The 21,741-nt window shown below is 46.8% G+C and overlaps 1 long non-coding RNA gene across 2 annotated transcripts in view; it reads left to right on the plus strand.

Annotated features, from left to right (window-relative positions):
- Positions 1-20,799, plus strand: part of LOC105477815 (uncharacterized) — a 49,916-nt gene extending 29,117 nt beyond the window's left edge. Inside the window, exons 2-4 of one of the 2 annotated variants that reach the window (XR_984949.3) lie at positions 15,582-15,688; positions 19,074-19,234; positions 19,970-20,799. This is a non-coding gene — a long non-coding RNA (uncharacterized lncRNA). The remainder of the gene's footprint in view (positions 1-15,581; positions 15,689-19,073; positions 19,235-19,969) is intronic. The other variant, XR_011619427.1, reaches the window with a different exon arrangement.
- The last annotated feature ends 942 nt before the right edge of the window (positions 20,800-21,741 follow it).

A 21,741-nucleotide genomic window follows, 5' to 3' on the forward strand; every position in this document is an offset into this window, starting at 1 on the left:
GGGCTGCAGAGGGCTGTTCTCTGGCTTTATTGCAAAATGCATTATTTTCCTTCCTCTCTCAAAAATATTTATCTATGCTAATTTAGCACTGGAGCCAGCTAAGTTCTGCATGGGGAATTGCCCTATTAATTCTGCCGCTTGGAAATACTGCGCTGAGCTGTAGAGATGTTTCTGTTGCCTCTGGCTGGGCAGCCTCCTCCTTCAGATAGGATCCCCCAGGCCAGAAGAGGAGCTGGCTGCCTGATTGGCAGTTTTGAAAGGTGCTGGGAACTTGTGTCTCACACATAAACTCCTTCACAGACTGAACATAAAAAATAACGCTTCACCTTTGGGAGGCTCTGTGGGAAGGGGTCGCCCAGATTTTTCAGGTTGCAGACATTGATTTCATTCTGGTACAGTCTCTACTATTCACCCACTGGGTGACCTTGGACAAATGATGCAACCTTTCTGATCCTCTCTGTGTGCATCTATAAAGTAAAACTGATAACCTTGCAAGGAGGCTATGAGGGTTATTCATGGGATACTTTTGAAGCCATAGTTGTATGGCAGGGGAGTCATAAAGGGAGGATGTTAATGTCATTTGTCTCCGGAGCCACATTTCCCATCTAACAGATGAGGAAGCTGCCTACCTGACATCTCAGGTGAGTGTCTCAGGGGCCTCTGAACAGCAAGGCCACCCAAGGAGAGCTCCTGAGGGCTCCCACCACATCAAACATGTGATTTCTGTACTCTACCACCCACCGGCTTTGTAGTCTAGAGCCTGCAGCTCCCGTATCTTTCTTTTTCTTTGCCTAGGAGACTACCATCATCCCAACTGACATCATCTGTGTCTTCCTGTTCATTTTCCACACAGCTGTGACCCTCTTAAAATATAAGTGGGATTGTGCCATCCCACTGGCAGAACTTTTCGGTGGCTTGCCTAGCTCTTGGGGTGAAAGCCAAGCCCTGGCCTCTCCCACCTTCAGCCAAGTCTCCAGCCCGCCTTTCTGTGCTCACTAGGTTACACCGTGGTTATGGGTTCTCCCTCCTGACTCTTGGCTTTTGCTGTGCTATTTTCTTCGATTTGTCCCAACATTCGGGTCTAGGTTCCAAAGTCACCTCCCCAGAGAGGGTCCATCTGGCCTCCCTGCTGGCCCCAGAAGTCTCTGCCTCTCACACCACACTGCTTTCTTTCCTGTAGCACACAAGCCTACCTGAGCACTTCTGTTTACCAATTTGTTTGCAGTCTGGGACCTTCCATGTAGGAGACCCCCAGACCCCAGAGGCAGCCTGCTTCACACCCATTTCCCTCTCCACCTTTCTTTCTAACAAGACTCTCGATGGGTTCAAGTTACCCCCCCTGCATGCTCCCAGAAAGTCCTGATGAGTCTAAACCAGCCAAGACAATCCCATTCCTTGTGCTAGAAACTGTGGAAGATGCAAGTCCAGCCACTGAGATGGGAGGCTGCTTCTGAGAAATGTTTGTTTTTTCTTTCTTTTATTAAGGTATCACACAAAATAAAACTCACCTTTTGTACTGTACAGTCTGATGAGTTTTGACAAATGCATACAACCACATAAACACCACTATAATCAAGATATAGAACAAGTTCTTCACCCCCAAAACTACCTGTGTAGACACTGTCTCCCCTGCCCCGGTTCCTGCAACCACTGAGCTGATTTCTGTCTCCACAGTCTTCTGCTTTTTCTGAATGCCTAAGCAGCTTTGTGAGTTTGGTTTCTTTCATTTGGAATTTGCGACTCAGCCATGTTGCTGCATATATGGGTAGTTTATTCCTTTTGATTGCTGAATAGTACGCCATTGGATGAGGTACCAGAGTTTGTTTATTCATTTGCCACTTGAGGGACATTTGAGTTGTCCTAGTTTTTGATGATTATGAATAAAACGTCCATAAACATTTAGATAGAGTTTGTGTGGACATATGTTTTCAGTTAACTTAGGTAAATACCTGGGAATGGAGTTGCTGGGTCATATGGTAGATGTATGCTTAGCTTGATAGAAGACTGCCAAATTGTTTTCCAAAGTGGTAGCCTGTTTTGCATTTCCCCTAGCAGTATGAATATATGGAAGGTTAGCTGCTCAACATCCTCACAGGCACTCCGTACTGTGAGGTTTTTGTTTTTGTGTTTTTTAAACGTTAGCCTTTCCAGTATGTATGTAGACACATATGTCTCATCATGGTGGCTTGGATTTACATTTCTTTAATGATCCTGAGTGTCTTTTCATGTGCTATTTACCATCTGTGTATCTTTTCTGATGAAGTGTCTGTTTAGATCTTGTGCCCATTTTTAAACAGGGTTATTTGTTTTCTTATCATTGAGTTTTGGGAGTGCTTTTATATTCTGGACATAGGCTCTTTATCAGACATGTGATTTGTACCTATTTTCTTTCGGTCTTTTCATGCTGAACTGTGACTTTCAAAGAGTAGAAACTCTAATTTTCATCAAATCGAATCCATCAGTTTCATCTTTTATGGAATGAATTGATTTTGGCATTTGCTTAACCTAAGGTCACAGAGACTCTCACTTAGGCTTTCTTTGGGAAGTTTTATTGTTTTAGGTTTGCACTTAGTTTTAAGTTCTGTTTTGAGTTAGTTTTTTCATATGGTTTAAGACATGAATTGAAGTTGTTCTCCCCTCCTCCTCCCCCTTCTCCTTGCATGCGGATGTCTAATTGTTCCAGCACCATGTGCTGAAAAGACTATCCTTTCTCCATTGAATTGCCTTTGCACCTTTGTCAAAAATCAATTGGCCATAAATGTGTGGGTCTATTTTTGGAGTCTGTTATGATCCATTGATCTATGTATACATCCTTTCTCCTACACCATGTTTCTTGATGATGGAAGCTTTATAATAAGTCCTGAAATCAAGTAATATGATTCCTCTTTGCTCTTTTTAAAACAATATTTTAAAAATATTGTTTTAATTATTTTAGTTTCTTTGTTTTCCATTTCAACTTTAGAATCAGATTGTCAATTTCTATAAAAATCCCAGTGGGATTTAACTGGAATTGCATTGTATGTATAGATTAGTTTGGGGAGACTTGACGTTTTAACAATACCAGATATTTTAATTCAGACACATGATTACCTCTTTCCATTTCTTTAGGTCTGTGATTTCTTTCAAGTGTGTTTTATAGTTTTTAGCATGCAGATTTTGAATATATTTTGTAAGATTTATACCTAAGTATTTTATAATTTTGATGCTATTATAAATGGCACTTTCAAATATCAACTTTGAATTATTTATTTTCAGCATATAAAAATAGAACTAATTTTTGTTTATTGGCCTTGTATCCTATGGTCTTGTTAAGCTCACTCATTAGTTCTAGTAACTCTTTTATAGATTCTTTCGTTTTTTTTTTTACATAAATAATTATGTCATCTGCACCTTTCTTTTTTGAGACAGGGTCTTGCTCTGTCGCCCAGACTGAAGTGCAGTTGTGCAATCATGGCTCACTGCAGCCTCACCCTCCCAGGTTCAAGCAATCCTCCCACCTCAGCCTCCTGAGTACCTGGGACCGCAGGTGCACAGCACCATGCCCAGCTAATTTTTCTATTTTTTTGTAGCCATGTTGCCCCGGATGGTCTTGAACTCCTGGGCTCAAGAAATCCACCCTCCCAGGGATTATGGGCATGAGTGACTATGCCCGGCCATGCATTTTTCTTCAATCTGTATGTCTTTTATTTCTATTTTTTGCTTTATTGTATTAGCTAGAACTGCCACAACAATGTTGAATGGAAGCAGTGAGAGTAGACATCCTTGTCTTGTTCATGACCTTAGAGGAAAGTATTCAGCCTTCCACCATTAAGTGTTGAATTAGCTGGAGTTTCTTCACGGATGCCTTTTATCAGGTCGGGAAGGTTTTTTTTTTTTTTTTTTTTTTTTTTTTTTTGAGACGGAGTCTCGCTCTGTCCCCGGGCTGGAGTGCAGTGGCCGGATCTCAGCTCACTGCAAGCTCCGCCTCCCGGGTTTACGCCATTCTCCTGCCTCAGTCTCCCGAGTAGCTGGGACTACAGGCGCCCGCCACGTCGCCCGGCTAGCTTTTTGTATTTTTTAGTAGAGACGGGGTTTCACCCTGTTAGCCAGGATGGTCTCGATCTCCTGACCTAGTGATCCGCCCGTCTCGGCCTCCCAAAGTGCTGGGATTACAGGCTTGAGCCACCGCGCCCGGCCAGGTCGGGAAGGTTTTTAATCATGCATGGATGTTGAAGATTTTTACTGTTCTTAAAAGGAGTTGGAACGAAGAAACTCTGTTCTCTGGAACATTTTTGTACCTGGTTATGATGCCTGGAACTGTGGCAGCCATTTTGTGACCAGGAAGAGAGCTAGTTTGGGGAGCAAAGCCAACCCATTGATAATGGGAAAGTGGAGAGATGGGAAAAACTGGGCCTTTCAATCATTGGTCCATTGAATTAACCAATCCTGGACCCTCCTTTACCACCAGAATTCTTGTCATATAAGAAAATAGGACCAGGTGTGGTGGCTTATTCCTGGCCTCCCAGCACTTTGGGAGGCCGAAGCAGGAGGATTGCTTGAGCCCAGGAGTTTGAGACCAGCCTGGGCAATGTAGTAAGACCCCGTCTATATTTTTAAAAATTAAAAATAAAATAAGACCTTAAATAGCTCTATTATTTAAACTTTGTTGTGCTGAAGTTTCATCCCTTGCAGCTGACAGCTGCTAAACTGATACACACGAACACTCGAAGGTAGGAATTTGTTTTCTCACGGCTGCCCCATGCCTAGGATGGTGCCTGGAATATAGTAGGTGCTTGCTTAACATTTGCTGCAGAAATAAATGGAGGCCAGGGCCTGAGGCATTTGCATTCTGAGAGTCAGTTTTGCTTCAGTCTGGTGGGAAGCCCTGGGGAGAGAGGGAGAATTCTTTAGAATGTGTCATGTGAAGGGACGATGAGTACTCTGAGCTTCGGAAAGGAGACATCAGACACTCAAGCAGGAATGGACTGGGTTTAAAATCAGGTCTCAGTCTTGAAGTATGAAAGTGAAAAAAGAGGGGAAAGAGATGTAGAAAGCACCACAGGAAGACAGGAACTGCTCTGGGAGAGCCTTGTTCAAATTCTCCTTTATCAGTTTGAAAGCCCAATTTCTGCCATGTAAGGAATGATATTTTTTTCCTTTCTGGGAGTAGCAGCCTGGGAGACTTGTTCTTTAGTCACGAGCCCTGTTTCAGAAGATAAACTATACAGATTGCAACAAGGAAAGAGAACATGTAATGCTTGCAAATTTCCTGTGCAAAGTTGCTGTCTGCCTAGAAATTATGCTCACTGGCGGTTTAATGTTTCAGTTAGAGAATACCTCCAATGAGGTAATGCAGCTATGACTGGGCGTCACCTTGCCCATCAGCCCATCCTCCCTGGCCCTGGGGAGTAATAAGTGGGGTCAGAATGCCCCCATCCCACGCTGGCTTGTAGCAGCTGCCTGGAGGTGCCCCAGTGTATGTGGGGGTGTGCAGTCCTTTCTCTGTCACCATCCTCTGCACATCTCCTGTGAGAACAAGTGAATCATGCCACACTGGAATGTTCTGAACTACTCTGATTTATCATTTTGGTTGGACAGTGTAGGGGTTTAAGCTGGGAACTCAAGGCAGAGTGGGTTCAAATCTCAGCTCTGCCACACTGTCTGCGGGCAAGTCATATTGAAACAGGAGGGTTCCCTGGCCCCTCTTGTAGGATGTGCAACAGGGGTGTGTCTCTCTATTGGGCCACCAGGAGCTCAAACCCTTTATGGCAGGGGATGGGGAGGGGGAGCATGCAGACAAGCAGGTGCATAACCAGGGCAAGGGCTTTTGGGCTTGGGCCCCATGGCTGGCCATCACTGATCTGCTGGTCTGCTGGTCTGTCCTGGAGTTTGGGATTTGGGGTTTATATGGGGGCAAGATAGGGAGCATTGTGGGCCAAAAAGGCAACTTTTGGGGCATGAAAACGGGAAAGTCTGTTCTCATTTATTGACCTGGGAATCCAGGCTTGAGGCTGGGGCCTTTGCCGGGGAACCACCCTCTTCTACCTAGTACTTCTCTGTCTCCTGTTTGTATCAGTATTTATGTTGGGCAAATCATTTACCCTCTCTGTGCCTCTGTTTCCTCATCTGTAGGAAAGGGGGATACCATCAGTGCCCACCCCAGATGGTCAAATGAGGATTAATCTACGTGGTTAGGACCCTGGGGCTTGCTGTTATTCTCCCTAGCAGAGGGTGACAGGGGCCTCAGGTTTTTGCATGGGGAAGAGGAGGTGATTCCAGACAGTGACTGGGAATGATTTCCACAGTGGGGCCAGAGCTCAGGAGGCCCCAGCATCGAAGCCTGGAGGTCAGGGACAGCCGTGGGTGGCACCCCCTTGGTGACCTTGAGGGCTGGTGTTCAGACAAATATGGGACAGAGGGGTGGGGACTCCAAACCATGGGTGAGCCACAGGAGGCTTCGAGGTGGGAATCCCAGGTAAAATGGGGCCTGGGGAGGGAGGGCAAGTGTGGTCTGTGCCCAGAGGTAGCAGGGTGCCAGGGAGGTTAATGAAGTTAGGGAACTGGAAATGCTGTGCAGGGAAGTCGGGTAGGGCCACAGTCATTGGCTTCAGACCTGGCCTTGACATCAGAGGCAGAGGAACAGCCTCACAGGAGGACGAAGTGGGCGGGACTCGCTCTGAGGACGGATCCTTCCACCAGTCCCTGAAATCCCTGATCTCTAGGATTGGGGAGAGGGTTAGGAATACCACTGCCCAGCCATAATGGACAAGGAAAGGGAAGCGAAGGTGAGGAGCCTCCAGCGAGGAACTTAACCCTCTGTGCAGACCAGAGAGACCGGTGAGAGGCTGTCAGGCCTCATCTCTGAAGGGCTGGCTCTAGAATGAGTATCCAGGGAAGGTTTGGGGCTAGGCTGGCTTGGACAAAGTGCTCTCTCCTGGATCTGGGCACCTGGCCATGTGATTGTCCCAGGGAGGGCCACATGCTGGGAGAGGGTAGGGCCAGCTGCAGAGGAGGGGCAGCTGCTGAGATAAGGCCCCTGGGGAAGCCACCCAGCTTATCTCTATGTAGCAGGCAGAGAGAAAGGCCCTCTGGACCAAAATGAGATAGATCTGCCAGAGTTCTAATGATAAAGGGTATCCTATTTCCATGTGTCAGTGTTTCCCATGTATATACTTTCCTCAGAGCTGCTCAGCGTGGTGTGAGGACCTGGAAGGTGGGAAGCCTCTGTCCCTGTAGATGCTCAGCTGGCTCTGGTTGGCTCTGGCTGGGCTTTGTGCACCAGCAGGAAGCTGTTCCTCAAGGGCCCGATGATGTCCCTTTGCAATCTCAGATCCTCTGGATCTTTGACAGTCTCCCTTATTTTGGTGCACTGAGCACGTGGCAAGTTCCCCAGGGCAGTAAGGTTGTCATCTTGAGAGGACAAAATGAACAAGGTCTCCAGAGCACCATGTAGACTTTGCTGTCTTAGCAGAGATCTCTCAGGGACTCACTCCTGTGTTCCACCTGCCCCCTTTTCCCGAGGACAGTCAGAGCCTTGCTGAACTTCCTCGGAATCTGTGTGGATCTGCCCTGGGTGGCTGGAACAGCCCAAGATAAGGCTAGAGAGACGTGCGGGCCCTGCAATGGTCCACCTCTGTGCCCAGGCAGGCCAGGCTAACAGTGGGGATGAGAGTGTGCAGGCCTGGGCAGCTGAGAGAGCCTCGTGCTGGCTTGAGCACCAGTCAGCTCTTTGCCCCATTTTACCCTGACAGGAGCCCGCAAAGACAGCATCAAGAGTATGGCTATTGTCTTTCATATAAGAGGATGCCAGAGTGGGCTGGTAGCCACCTCCTAGTGACGCTGTGGATCTGAGACACATCTTTCACTCCTTCTCCTTTTTGATGGTCATGGCTGGGTTCTTCTTCTTCAACAGTGGGGATGGTCTAGGATCTCTTCTCCCAAACAGAAGTCACCCTAGGTCTTATAAACAGAGGTGATTTGATACAGGGAAACTGGTAATCAAACTGGCTAGTGACTTAAGCAAGCCAGAGATTCACTACTACTGTCCCACAGAGAGAAGGTAATGTCACCAAAGCCCAGAAACCAGGGCACCTTTCAGAGTCATGGTGGAGGCTTTTGCATGGGAGCTGGGACCATGGAAGGGGGTTCAGTTTGGCGGAAGCTGGAGTTATGAAGGAAACAGCACTGCCAGAAGTGCTGCCCAGAATGAATGGGGAGAAACACCTGGTTATCCTCCTCCTCCTGCCCACCAGCCTGTATCAGTGCCTCCCCGTAGACATACTTTCAGGAAGCCAGAGGGCAAGGCAATGCCCTACGGTACAGAGCAGGGCAAGGAATGAGATTTGCAAAAGGCAAATCTCAGAGCAGAGCAAGGAATGAGATTTGCAAAAGGCAAATCTCAGATGTAGTGTCCAACATCCCCATGACCAAGTATAGTCCAGGCCCAGCCTCGGACCAGGGCCGACCCCAGTTCAGGTGTTCCTATGCGAACCGAGGCCATGTTAGTCTTGTGCTCTGAGCTCTGAGTTACAATACAGGCAGATGAACAGGAAGACAATCCGGGAAGCCCCACTGTGGGGCCAAGAGGGCACCACCCATTTCCATGTATACCTGGACTCCAAGCCTGGCTCCTTCACGCCTTAGCTGGGTGACTCTGACTGTCACAAAGGAGCTCCAGCACCCCCATGAGTGTCAGTTGTTCTCATCTGTTCAACTATGCCCTCATGGGCATATTATGGCGAGGACTAAATGAAACAAGACCCTGTGTGAAATGTCCTAGAACTGCCCTTCTCTTCCTTTGGCCAGGGGTTGCTTAGATCAGCAGCAGTCCTTCCATGCGACTGCAGGCTGGGAGGCCAGCAGGGAATTCGGCTCCAGCAGGCAGGGCTGCCAGCTGCAGGGCCTGCCCTGACCTCAGAGGGGGCAGCCACCACGGGGGGGCCGGGGGACAGGAGGCTACAGCTGCAGGCCCCATCTGTCAGTGGTGGATGTGGGGTGAGGGGAAGGGGATGAGCTGGGGAGGGAGGGAGGGAGACAAAGGAAGGGGAGAGTAAGATAAATGAGCAGGGAGCACCAGAGGGTGGGCTGCCTTCTTCCTGGAAGCCACCCTCCCTTCCTCTGCTCCCTGGTGGAAATGTCACAAGGCCACCTCTTAAAGACATAGAAATGATCTGCAAAAGTGAGCAGAGAGAGGGAGTTGTCCCCAGAAGTGAAGGGACAGTGATACCTGGGACAGGTTGTATGAACAGGCAGTGGTGGACAGTGGGATTTGCTAGGGTGGGGAGGGGAGGCAGGGAGGAGGAGGATAGTGGAACTGGCGGTGGAGGAGGTGGCAGGGGTGGGAGCCTGGAGGTATGGCTCTCACACTAGGCTTTAAGAGGGACTGAGGGGAGTGGAACATCCCACTGAGCCTGACCCCACCTCTTCCAGGTGAGCTGGCCAGAGAGGTTAAGTGACCCCAACCAAGGGTCACTCAGCTAGTTGGTTCTGGAGTCACTCACTGAGCCTGGCTCCAGAACCCCAAAGACAGGGTGCAGCCACCTTGGTGAAGCCTCAGTGGTCACCTCCTAACAGTCCCAGTCACTGTGTCCCAGGGACGCCCAGGATCAACTCATTAACCAGCTGCCTGCATGGCTTGACCTGGAGGCCGGAGCCTTTGCCTCTCTGCACCCTGACACCCATGGGGGGCGGGGGGTGGTCAGAGAGGGAGCGTGGACCGCTGGCAGTGCATCTCTCCGTTGTCATGGCAACGCGGGAACCGTCTGCACCTGTCACTCATGAGGACTGGAGCTCCTGGGGTGGGGGCGGGGTTTTCGGATGCTTAATCTGCCCAAGCGAGGCTGAGACCCCTGGGCTTGCCCCATCATGCTCTCTTCCCCTGTGTCTTCAAGACAGTCACGGCCTATTTCCACTCCATCCCTTTCCTGGGCCGCACGCCCTGCCCTGAGTGGATGGGGTGGTGGCCAGGCCCGGGTCTGTAGCAGCTTCTGGCCCCATTTTCTGAGTGACCTCCCTGGGGATGGTCAGCCTCTTGCGTTTAAACGCAAGTCCCTCGCTGCTGGAACTCGTTCATTTAGCCAGAGGAGGGTCTGGTCTGGGTCTCTCCCCACCAGAGTCCCAGCCCTGCACCGGCTGCCTACTCGGCAGCTCCTCAGAGGCCTCAGAGGCTCCAACCTCGCCCTGCATCTGAGCAGTGCTGTGGCCTTCTCTGCAGAGCCTGCTCTCCCCTTCCACACTGTCCTCATGGGCACACCAGTCCCCCGTCCAGGTGCTTGGGCCAGAACCTTGGCCTCCTTTCTCACCCAGGCACTCTGTGTCAGCACATCCTGCTGGCTCTACCTTCAAAACATGTCCTCAATCCAACCATTTCTCACTGCCCCACTGCCACCCACTGTCAGGGCCAACCTCCTGTCCTCCTTGGATGACTGTGACAGCCACTCTGCCCCACCTTCTCCACCCAGTCATGCTCACAAAAGCAGTCAGAGTGGCCCCATTGAAAAGTAAGCAAAGCAAGCATCTCCTCCACTTAAAACCCCACCAGCTGTCACCTTGCAGTGAACAAAGGCCACAGTTTTTAGGATTCTGTGACCTGTACCCCCACCCTCTGAAGGCCAGTCTGCAAAGCTGTGGGGCTTGCTGGCACCCAAACTTTCAGTCCTCACTCCAATGTCACCCTCTCCATCAGGCCCGCTCCCTTCAAACTGCCACACCCCACTGCTCCATTTATCCCAAAGCATTGTACTAATAATCACTCACTCTTCACGAAGACCGCTGCCTCCTGGCTGTCTCCCCACATGGGGCCTTTGTGAGGCTGGGGCTCTGGGCCCACACAGGCAGTTAGTTAGCATGTGCTCCGTGACTGAGCCCCAGCGGGGGTGGTGCATTCATTTGTCCACTCCAGGGCCTGCAGCATCTTGGTTTGAATCACACAATCCAGTGTTTCTGTTAATTTGAAGGTGGAGGCCAACTTTAGCCGAAAATCAAGGTAATTGAAATAAAAACCTAGACATCTAAGCTCTCTGGGAAAAAGGAGGAATCTGTCCACAGTGCCCACTCCCATCTGAATAAGTTGGCTGGGGCTGGGCTGAGGTCTTCCCCTTTAGGTGGGGCCACGGTCCCGCCAGCCCCTGGTGCTCACTACCGACCCTATTACTCATGTTCCTAAGCCTCCAGCCCTCTGGGGCTCTGAGTTTGGCTCTCTGATTACCCCAGTTATCTTCCCCCAACCCCGCAGTGGGTCCCTTCTGCTCTGTGGCAGGGTCTGCCTGGAGCCATGGGGCAGACTTGGTCCACTCCGGCTTGGGGTAGGAGGTGGTTGCTGTGCAGGGGTGATTGGAGGCCCAGAGGGTTCTGCATAATACACACAGGACAGTGGTCAGGCAAGGCTCCCAGGGAGGCGGCCTCCAGGGAGAAGTCAGCCTAGGGGAGAGGAGACCACGGAGGAGCTAAGGAAGCCTCTGGGGTATTCTGGAGGTATTAGGTGTGGAGGGCTGTGAGAGGAGAAGGTAGGGGCAGGTCAACCCAACAAAGAGCCGGAAGCCAAATGCCACCGACTGAGCAGCATGGAGGCCCAGCTGCATTCTGCCTCTGTGGGGAGACACTGAAGGCTGCAGCCAGGGACGGGACGTGGTGTGGTCGATACGGAGGTGTGCCTCCCCACTCTCGACATGCCTTGTTGTAGGTGTGCAGTGGAGACCACCTCTAGCTGTCAGCTTCTTCAGGGACAGCTTTGCCTGAGGCCACGCCCTCCTGAGGGCTCTAGGGGATAAAGGCCCTACCATTTCCGTCCACTTGGGGCACTGAAGGGTGTGTTCTGTCTGGAGCTCCCCTCTGGGTTGGCTGAGGGTTCTCGATTTTGCATTGCAGACTGACTTCTCCCTCTGCCCAACGTACCCCCACCAACACTTCTTCTCACGAGGGTTGATCCCTAATAAACATCTTTCACCCCAAACTCATGTGGCCGGTGGGCCGAGGCAGGCTGGGGAGGAGGGTACACTGCAAAGTCAGGAGGTAAGCTGGGAAGTTCCTGCACCAGCTTGAGCCGAGAGGAGGAGACCTGAGTCATGCCATGACTATGGGCATGGAAGACCAGAGAGTTTCAGCAACGATGCATCACATGGGATTCAGCCCGCTGCTACTGAAGTAGGAGTGACCTGAGTGCAGATCTTGCCTCCACAATTTCCTGGTGACTCTGGGAAGCCCCCTGTACCTCTCCGAGCTGCAGCGATCATATCTATAAAATGGCAAGTATAGGGACGATGACAGTCTTGCGGGGTGGTTGTGAGGGTTCAATGGGATAATAGACTCAAGAAGCTCAGGCAGGGCTTGGTATGCAGTTTGCACCCTTTTTGTAAAGGTTGCATTGACAGGTTTGGTATCAACCATAGAACCCTAGAGCCAATCATCAATATAAACATCTGAGCAATGTGAGCCCCTCTCGGCCCTGGTGTGGCCCTGAGAGGGTATTCCCACCGAAAGCAAAATACCTATTGTGGTCTTTTCCTCCACAGATGAGTGGGGTCTTTTGAAGTACTGAGAATTGGTTGGGGACACACATTGCTGTCTTTGTGGAGCCTGAGCGGGTCGGGGATCCAGGGCCAAGGGAAATGTTGCCAGAGGGCTCAGAAGGGTCACCAGAGGCCAATGAGATCCCAGCCCAGCAAGTTCCCAGGTTCTTGATACCATCCAAAGAAGAGTTCAGGGAGGAGTTAGAATGAAGCGAGGGTTTGGGTTTCTAATTTTATGGGTGTGTAATTAGTGGGCAGAATAATCATTAGGTATTCTGGAAAAGGAGGGGATCTCAGGGACCCCCCAGTTACTGCCCCCTTTCTCTCTTATTTGGGTTTGCCTGGAAATCCAAAAAAGACGCAGGCATGTTATGGGCGTGTCAGCGTGACCAGGATTTGGGCCGTTTTCTCTCCCTGATTTTGGGTTTTTGGTTATTCTGTGGTTTCTTTACCCAGTTCTCGTTTTATGTTGTTTGGGTTTCTCCATCCTCCTGTGACCACCCAGTACTACTCCTATCTAAGAAACACTGGCCACGTCTTTCCAGCTCCCAGTTGCCGCTGATGGGCCTAAGGGGTGTGTGTGGGGTATGAGCAGGCTGCAGCTTGGCTCTGGGAAACTGACTTCCGAAGGGTTCCTGGTAGTCATGAGTCCCAGTAGGGGAGTCCCAGCAGGGCATGTGATTGGGCACCTGGATGGCCGTGCCCATTATTAAGCTACTGAAGTCTTTGCACAGAGCAGGGTAAAGAGCCACTGCCTGGAGCTCCTTGAGTGTGGCTCCGTTCCAGATCCTCCCCGGCATTCCATCCCCCTTTCTACTCACCCGAGGTGAGTAGATGAACGCCTGGCCCTGGGCCCCTCTGAGTGGCTGGTGCTCCTGCCAAGATGTCACAACTGTCTGCAGGTTGCCTGCGGGACCATTCCTGTGGCTCATTCCAGGAATGTCCTGCCACGCTCTGTGCTACCGGGGACATGGAGCCGTGGTGGCACACAGCTATGACTCTGTTCTCCTGAACCACGTATCTACTGGGGGAGGAGGAGAGCCCAGAGGAAATCCAGGGCACTGTTTTTAGAAACAATATCGTCACCAGCACTTACTGAGAGGCTTTCCTTGAGCCTAGTGTTGTTCTTAGCACTTCCCCTGTGCTATCAGATTCAAGCTGCCCACACTCAGTGGGGTGGGGGCCGTCATTATTTTACTTATTCTCACTCATGTTCTGGGTGAAGGTCACACAGCTAGTGAGTACGGAGCAGGGACCAAACCCAGGCAGTCTGTTTCCAGAGACCGTGCTCTTGGTGGCAAAGGCCCGGCACAGCAGCGTAGAAAAAGGCCAGGTCTCTTGCCCAGGCATTCCGAGGCCACAGCTGATCTGGCATAGCTCCTGACTCCTGGGAGCTGCCCACTGGGCTTCCCTGGCCCCTCTGGGCCCAACCAGGCATCACAGGGAGCCCCCCCAGGTCCTCCCAGGCTTCTCTTTCTTTCCCCTGCACCCTATCACTGCCTCTTCGGAGATCTTGACAGTAGATGAAGTGACAAGCCTTTGCGCTTAATTAAGACACATTGTCCCACCAATTGGGAAGCAGAAATGGCTGGGCTGTTTTACAAATAGAAACAATTCTTGTTCATTATCCCTTAATTGTGGCAACAAAGGGCTCTGGAAAACATCCATCAGAACACATTCATGAACATTAGCAGAGAGGATTCGGTTTAGGACCACACAAAAGGAACAGCAAATGTTCCAATCAGGAGTTATACAGACCAAGGGAAACAAAGGCCTGAAAGCACAAATACTGAAGAATTAGCCCAATTACACACTCGATGTGGTGGGGAACAAGTTTCCTGGCTTCTGGCCAGCTCTTCTCCTTGCCTCTTTTTACCTTCTTCCTTTTCCCTGGTACCAGATGGATAGGGGAAAGAAAGGAACCTCCCAGACCCTCTGGGAACCCGGCTTTGGTCCCCGGGATGGGGAAGAGATGGGTTAACAGAGAGTCTTGAGGGACCCAAAACTGTAATCTGAATTCCAGATGTGGTCTGCCTGTAATTGTCACCTTCTTCATTTTGGTCACTATACTTCTTGTGATGCAACCTGAGATACTCTGTCCCAGTATGGATTTTAAGGTCAGCTTGTGGTTGGTTGAAGTTGCTGAACTGTTTTTATAATTTTTTTTTTTCAGGCTAGGTATTCCCCATCCTATATTTACACAATTGCATTTTGGGGTCCAAACAAGTTTATATCCATTCTTGTTTGTCCCAGCCCATTTGTCTGGTCACTCAGTGGAGCTGAGTGGATGTGGCCTCCTGGGACCACTACCCAGAACTATTCTTGGAAGCAAGCCTGCTTGTCTTTCTCCTCCAGGTTCTCTTGGGAGCTAGGTAAAGAGAAGCTTGCATGCATTAAGATAGGAAGAGCTTTTAAAAAATCGTTCCTGATTGGTTAGGAAATGACTGATCCTTGTGTCAGAGTCATTTGAACCAGGGCAACTCCATCTTGAATGGTGCTGGGTAAAATGTGGCTGAGACCTACTGGGCTGCATTCCCAGATGGTTAGTCATTCTAAGTCACAGAATGAGATAGGAGGCTGGCACAAGATATAGGTCATAAAGACCTTGCTGATAAAACAGCTTGAATTAAAGGAGCCGGCTAAAACCCATCAAAACCACGATGGTGACAAGAGTGACCTCTGGTCGTCCGTCCTCACTGCTACACTCCCACCAGTGCCATGACAGTTTACAAATGCCATGGCAATATCAGGAAGTTACCCTATATGGTCTAAAAAGGGGCGGCATAAATAATCCGCCCCTTGTTTAGCATATAATCAAGAAATAATCGTAAAAGTGGGCAACCAGCCTCCCTTGAGGTTGCTCTGTCTATGGAGTAGCTATTCTTTTATTCCTTTACTTTCCCAGTAAACTTGCTTTCACTTTACTCTCCCTGAATTCTTTCTTGCTCGAAATCCAAGAACCCCCTCTTGGGGTCTGGATCGGGGCCCCTTTCTGGTAATATCTTTCTTGTGACCACTGAAGGGACTATAGTGCGGAAACCCCTGACCCAAAGGCTAACTTTGGGTGAGTGGTGAGGTCTGGTAATATCTTTCTAGTGAACCACAGAAGAGACGATACCGAAGAACAAGCCCCACATCGCCCCCCTCCCACCCCCACAATCTTCTGAAGGAAATAGACTGCAGCACTGATTGGCTGACTTTGGGTAAGTGGTGGGCTACCCAGGTAAAGGGTGGGACTGGGTTAGAGATCCAGCTTAGGGGAGTTACAGTCTTGCCTAAGACACAGGGTTAAAGGCTCTTCTTGATAAAAGGGAAGGATGCTTGACCAACCTTGGGTTTGAGGACCAACTTAGGAGTGTTAGAGTCCCTCCTAAGACTTAGGCTGTTAGAGGCCCTTTTCAGTAAAGTTCCTCTTGGCTAAGAACAGGTTTGGCACTATGGGATGGTAACTGCTATTCTCTTGGATGAATCTGTCTTGGACTCTTTGCTGATGGTAATGGGTGACAGAGTTAGGCATGTACAGGATTGTTGGACATGGGGAACTTTTTCCTCCCTAAAAGGGGAAACTTGAGAGCTGATGGGACTGCTGGAAGAGATCCCTTCAGGATTGAGAAGCAGCTGCCTGAACTTTTCAGTGTCGCTGCAACGGGTGGATCTTTCCCTGGCCTCCCTGAGTGCCTCCCCTTCCCCACCCTGCCTCAGGCAATGCTTTCTCTCTCTCTCTCTCTCTCTCTCTCTCTCTGTGTGTGTGTGTGTGTGTATGAACTGGTTGAATGAATGGTAAAAAAATCACTGTTTATCTCCTCTGTAAAGTTTTGATTAATGGAAAAAATGATTTGTGAGGCTAGTTTCAAGCTGTAGTGAATCTGGTGTGCTTTGTGTGCCTTTCTGTATGGCTCTGTCATGGAGAGAGATACCTTGGGTTAGAATGCGGGCCTAGGACACCTGTGAGCCTGCTGTTCAAGACAGCCCAGCAAATTGATCAGTTACAAACTTTGCTGCTTGTCCCTAAAAAAAGCTGGAGGAGGTTTCCTTCTTGTCTTGTATGTCCTTGGGAGCTTGATCCTGTAACCATGTGGCCATGCTTTCTCTTTTCACAATAGAGGCCCGGGTTCAGGGTTCAATCCCTAGCCTAAGGGATGAGCCTTTCTAATTGATATTTGGGTGACCTTTGCAATTTTTAAATTCTCTTTCCCTCCACAAACCATCTTAAATTTTCCTTTCTCAGAGCCCCTGTGAGGTTACTTTTGGTAAAGTTTAAAAGCCAGAAATATCAGCCGTTTGGCCTGGCTAACGTTGGGTAATAAGAAATTTAAAAGGACTTTTCAAAAGAGTGCTATAGTCAAAAGTCTGCTTAATTAAAAGCAGATATTCAAGTTCTAACAGCCCTAGGGATTCCCTGGGAAAAACAGAGGAGGCACTAAAGACCCCTGTTTTGGGAAAAACCTATTTTCCTCATGAAACCTTAGGAATTGAAAGTGAATAAATCCCTTTCAAAACCTAAGGTGCTGTTTTGTTTTGTATTGCGTTATCTGACCCTTTTTACTTTTGGTGGTATCAGAAGTTACTTTGCATTATGAGAGAATTTAGTGTGTAATAAGTAGGTAGGAAATACACTTTTAGGGAAGTCTAATAGCAGTTATGGGGGATACTTGGCTTTTCGCACATTTGGATCAGAGAAGCATGCTCTTGGCCACCTAGGAAATGTGGAGATGTCCCTATCCACTACTGAGAAATAAGACTTCCATGGGGTGATGGGGTGAATCTCTCTTTTTGGGGTCCAGGATCTTGTATAAAAATGGGACCCTTACATTTTGGGGATCTGTTTTGCCTTCCAGCTGTGCCTGCTTATTAGGCCCTAAAAACTGCACACTTTAAAGAGAAACTTAGAAACTGGTAAATAAAAATCCTTACAACTACATAATCATCTGTCTGTCTGGGTATTTATATGCATTGTGTGTGTGATGTTTATACCTAAAAGAACTTTACTTAATTGATTTTAAAATAATGAGAGCTTAACTCAAATATTTTAAAAGAAAAAAATTGTAATGTCTTTTCGTTTACATGACTTTAATAATCTTTGGGAAATAAAAACAGCTTTAAAGATTATTGGTAAAATAAAGACACTTGGTCTAAATCAGGCAGGTCAGATTTTAAGTTTGCTAAATGCTTTAAGGTCATAAACTGCTTCTTTGATTTTTAAAAAATTGTTCAATTTATTTTGAAGCATTAGATTTAGATAAGGCTCGCGGACGTGTGGTGTTAGTCATGCCCCCAGCTGTGCTGAAACAAGACCTTATCTAGTGTCCTAGGCTCCACACCTAGTACATAATTAAAATTGCATACTTACCAAGGTTTTCACCGAAAGCAAAAGTCACTAAGAGTTAACAGTGTAACATGTATTTGAGACTACCGAAGAAACGGTTTTACATGCACGGTATATAAGAAAATGGAAATGTGTTTTTGGTAAAAGATTATAAGAAGTCATAGGAATGTGGATTTTTCTTGCCTAAACTAAAGGGTTAAAGGATTATTTTAAGTCAGATAAGATAAAGCTGAAGGTTTAAGCAAGTTGTGGAAGGTTTGTGAAAAATTAATTGTAAAAGAAATTCTGTGTGTGGACATTGACTAAAATTAAAGGGGTGTTATTCAGTTTTTCTGTAAACTGAACATTGAATAACAGCATGACAGGTTTTTCTTAGAGCGCTATTCTGCTCTTTAACAAAAAATTGTAAAAGGTTAGAAAAGGTTTATGAGAATCTTATGATCAAACACAAAATTGGATAAATTTATTTATAAAGTTTTATTAAGAATTGGGTTTAACATTAATAGTACACTAATGTAAAGGTGAAATTTGGCTTATTTGGTATAAAAGCACACAGGAAGCACTGTCAAATATGAAATAGTATTTGGCTTTCTTTGGGCTATATTTGTATAAATATGTTATTGGTATGGGTTTCAAAATAATGAGAAACTTTTAATTCTGATATGGCTTAGTGTAGGTTATTAATAATTATAATTGTTACATAAAATTATTGTATGCCAAAGAAGTAACCAAATTTGTCAATCATGTTTTTTACTGTGGCTGTCCTAAAATGTTTTGTCATCCATGGACAATTGTTACTTTGTTTTAATCCTCTTTAGAAGGTGGTTTATAATCAGCTATAAACTCTAATAGGTGTTCTTAAATGCAGGTTTCTGATAACTTTGGAAACTGTGATATTAGAATAGAGGAAAAAACTTTCAGTACTCTCATGGAGAGCTGAAATGTTCATGATTATCAAACAAAACAGGAGTTAACGGCATGGACTGAACTTTAACTAGAAGATTAAAGTAATCTCTTCGACTTTTTGCTTAAAGTGTTGCTAATCCTTTGTTTTGTTTTACAGAGTCAAGAAAACTTTTCTTTTGAGCTATTTACAGCTTTTAACAATTGAGCAAAGTATATTCCTGTAAACAAAATTTGAGCATATTTGTTTCTGTCTACCTGATTTCTCAAAAATTCAGAAATTGTCTGTGAATAGCTTAACTTGTGGCAATATACTTATTTGCATAAGTGTAATAAGAATCTGTTTTCTTTTGTAACAGGACACAGTTAGAGAAATTGGCTATTTTACCAAGGCTTTGACTGGAATGGTATGTTTTCCTTTAAGGAATTAAACTTGACTTACAGAGCCAATAAAAGACCCTTGGGAAAGATGTCCGTATACCTTGTCTACACAGTCCCTGTACAGGATTCTTGACTTGTGGTAAGTGAAGAATGTCAGTTTCTAGCAGGCCCAGGAGCCCCAGGTCATCTTGCAACCTCAAGAGGAGCCCCAGGTTATCTTGGAACCTCAAGAGGAGAGGAATTTACTCAACTCTTTGATGGTACAAACTCATGGCGGGGCTCAGCTTTAAAAAATCTTATCTGAGATTCCTTATGGAACAGAGTTCCATCAAAGCCAATTAAAAAGTCTATGTGAAAAATAATTATTCTTGCTGCACTTTATACAAATAATTAGGCCAAGTATACAAAGCAAATCAGTTTTAACTGTGATTTGTCTTTAGTAAAAATGGGAAACTGGAGACAGAAATTATGTTTCAACAACTATGGTACACTTGTTATTAGATTCTAGTCTCATCAGTTGTTTTTGAGTTTTTTCCTGCAACTTAGGCTGACCCTGCTTATTCTTGTGAACTAACCAGTGATCTTTGGCTGCTGCTCAAAAGAAACAAAAAGGATGAGTAATGTCAAAAGCTGGATCAGTATTCTAATTCTGGGCACACTGGAATCATCTAGAAACCCCATATCAGCTTGGCCCATATCATCTTGGTTCCAACAGTTACCCAGTTTGTGGAAAGCCTTCTTATTTAGTCTACTTGGAATAATTTTTACTTATTTTGCTTCACTGTTTTGGAATATGTTGCTGTTGTACACTTTGTGTAGGATGCAGGACAAGTTTACACAACGTTTTCTTAAATTAAACACATTAATTTTCTAGATATCACCTTTTGCTGGACCTCAAGAGTTATGAATGGCCCTCAGCATACCCATGCTTTCTGACTGAGCTCCTCTCTGCCATGAATACAACTGACCCAATAGTTGGGTAGGAATAATATCGCCACTATTCAGCCTGAAGAAGTTATGGAAGATGGGTCTTCATCCTTCTGCAACCCTTAGAATTAAAGGTTCTCTTATAACAGGGATGGGGAAAATGTCAGAAGACTTTGAACCAGAGCAACTCCATCTTGAATAGGGAATGGGTGAAATGAGGCTGAGACCTACTGGGCTGCGTTCCCAGATGGTTAGTCATTCTAAGTCACAGGATGAGATAGGAGGTCAGCACAAGATACAGGCCATAAAGACCTTGCTGTTAAAACAAGTTGCAATAAAGAAACCAGCTCAAATCCACCAAAACCAAGATGGTGACAAGAGTGATCTCTGGTCGTCCTCACTGCTACACTCCCACCAGTGCCATGACAGTTTACAGATGCCATGGCAACATCAGGAAGTTACCCTATATGGTCTAAAAAGGCATAAGTAATCCGCTCCTTGTTTAGCGTATAATCAAGAAATAACCATAAAAAATAGGTGACCAGCAGCCTCAGGGCTACTCTGTCTATGGACTAGCCATTCTTTTATTCTTTAACTTTCCTAGTAAACTTGCTTTCACTTTGCTCTATGAACTGTGTACTGAATTCTTTCTTGTGTGGGATCCAAAAATCTTCTCTTGGGGTCTGGATTGGGATCCCTTTCTGGTAACACTGGTACAAAACTTGGAAATCACCAGAAAGTACAAAAAAGCAGAAGTAAATAAATGGATCCCTCTGGGCTGCAAGACAGTTTCTATGAACAATTTTATTTCCTTCTAGTCTTTCTTTCAGGCACATTTTCCCATTTGTGGTTGAGAACATGGAACCTGTGACCTCAACTCTGTAACCTGTCTTTGCCCCCTCTACATTTTACCATCTGCATTTTTTCATGTGATCGGAAACTCTTTCTAATCATCATTTTAGTGACTGCACAATGTTCCGTCATATGGATGTGCCATAATTTTTTCCACTCTTCCTTATCCCAGAACATGTGGGTTGTTTCTAGCTTTGTTTGTTATGAGTGATTCTGTCTTGGGCATCTTTGTGCAGAGAGTGCTCATATGTCAGATTAGTTCTCTGAGACAGATTCCTCGCAGTGAAATTGTAGGAGTTAAAATAACTATTTTAAGGGTATTGCTACATATCGCCAAATTACTTTGAAAAAAGCTACGCCAATTTATACTCTCATTAGCAAAGTAGGACAGTACTTGTTCCAGTTTTTTTGTTTGTTTTTTAGAGATGGAGCCTTGCTCCGTCACCCAGGCCTGAGTGCAGTGGTGCAATCATCGCTTGCCACTGGAACTCTTGGGCTCCATTCCTCCTGCCTCAGCTTCCCAAGTAGCTGAGACTACAGGTACAGTTCCAGTTTTGTAGCACAGATGTTCCTTGAGTTGCGATGGGGCTACGCCCCGATAAATCCACAGTAAATCGATAATATTGTTAAGTTAAAAATGCGTTTAATCCACCTAACCTACTGAACATCGGAGCTTAGCTTAGCCTGCCTTAAACATGCTCGGAACACTTACATCAGCCTACGATTGGGTAAAATCATCTAACACACAGCCTATTTTTTAATAGTGTTGAATAGCTCATATACTGCATATGGCTAGCCCGGGAAAAGATCAAAATTCAAATTCAAAGTATGTCAAAATTGTGATGGTTTCACACCATCATAAAGTTG

The sequence above is a fragment of the Macaca nemestrina genome, chromosome 2 (assembly GCF_043159975.1).
Source record: "Macaca nemestrina isolate mMacNem1 chromosome 2, mMacNem.hap1, whole genome shotgun sequence".
NCBI classification, from domain to species: domain Eukaryota; kingdom Metazoa; phylum Chordata; class Mammalia; order Primates; family Cercopithecidae; genus Macaca; species Macaca nemestrina.